Source organism: Ciona intestinalis, chromosome 10, assembly GCF_000224145.3.
Source record: "Ciona intestinalis chromosome 10, KH, whole genome shotgun sequence".
Taxonomy (NCBI): domain Eukaryota; kingdom Metazoa; phylum Chordata; class Ascidiacea; order Phlebobranchia; family Cionidae; genus Ciona; species Ciona intestinalis.
The window spans coordinates 3052667-3053917 of NC_020175.2; the positions used below are offsets into that span (position 1 = coordinate 3052667).

Here is a 1251-nt window from a genome sequence, read left to right on the forward strand (position 1 = left end):
TTGTTTGCTGCATGCAATCACGAATCTATAAAAAACATAAACGAATATGAAACTTTAGAACTGTTAAAAATACTGCTTCTGTTAAAACGATATTTATAATTTGTATTAGCTTAATGCATCAACAAGTCCATGGCAAATTTTAATGCTACGGGGTTTTAAAACGCAATATTGCTGGATTTATTGACACTGAGGGCGCTAGACACTTAATTATATTTCGCGCCTTTGGTTTCCATAACGACCAACACAGCTTTTTGTAAAGTTAACCAGTTAACAAACTTCATAAATTGATAGAAAAAGCAGTTTTTTCAACACACATGGCCAAGTTCGTAATCGCAGGTTAGTAAATAGTTTGTGTTAAATATTTAGTTTGGTATTAAATATTAATTATAAACTATATAATAAAATAAATTCATTACTTTTTACTATTATGTTTCAAAACTAAATCCAATAATTAAAGTAATTTTACAAATGTTTGTTATATTAAAAAAAGAGTTATGCCATTTTTGTATTTAATTAGGATCATGTAGTTGCCCTTATTATGCCAAGTTGGAACTTCTCGCTGACCAACTGGTTAGCAATCTTGAACAGTTTAAGGTGGGATATGTTGTGTGTCTTGGTGATGATTTATTTGGTGACCATAGTGGATTTTTTGCTTTAAAAGACAATTGAGGTCTAAGAAATGTATTAAGACCAAAAATATTATTGGTCACCAGCCATAGGCGTAAAGTTTTACTAAACGTTAGGGTTGCAAAAACCAGAAAGAAAGGAAGTCCTCGCGCCGGTAGGCGCCAAAAAAAAAAACGGTTTGCAACCCTTTGTTTTCGGTTTGCAACCCTTTAAATATGTGCTTTGTAAAAGCTCATACAAACGTAAACGATTCAGAATTATGTAGGGATGAGACAAATTAAAATTACGCGCGTTCGGCGAGTCCGTGTAATGAGAAACGGTCGAATCCGATTGCCTGGCGAGTGACGCCACAGTAGCTATGTCGCATGCGCCTTTCGTCAAGCCCGCACGAGTGTGTGGTTATCTTACAAACGAAGACCCGTCCGTCGGAAATAGTAGGTTTCCAGAACGAAATATCACTGAAATAAACTGCCTAAGTCGTTTCCAACACTGCTTTATATTTATATGCAATGTTTTCCTCAGGCAAGCAGCATATTTATTACGAAATAGTAGGGATTCACACGTGGATTCATTGCGATCATAATAGCGGTTGTTTGAACCTGGCAATTGATTACGACATAATAG

General features: G+C 35.3%; 1 long non-coding RNA gene across 1 annotated transcript; it reads left to right on the forward strand.

Moving 5' to 3' along the window:
- The first annotated feature begins 122 nt into the window (after nt 1–122).
- LOC113474595 lies at nt 123–789 on the forward strand. Its single transcript, XR_003396288.1, has 2 exons — nt 123–336; nt 518–789. It is a non-coding gene; the product is annotated as an uncharacterized LOC113474595 (long non-coding RNA).
- Nucleotides 790–1251: the final 462 nt, after the last annotated feature.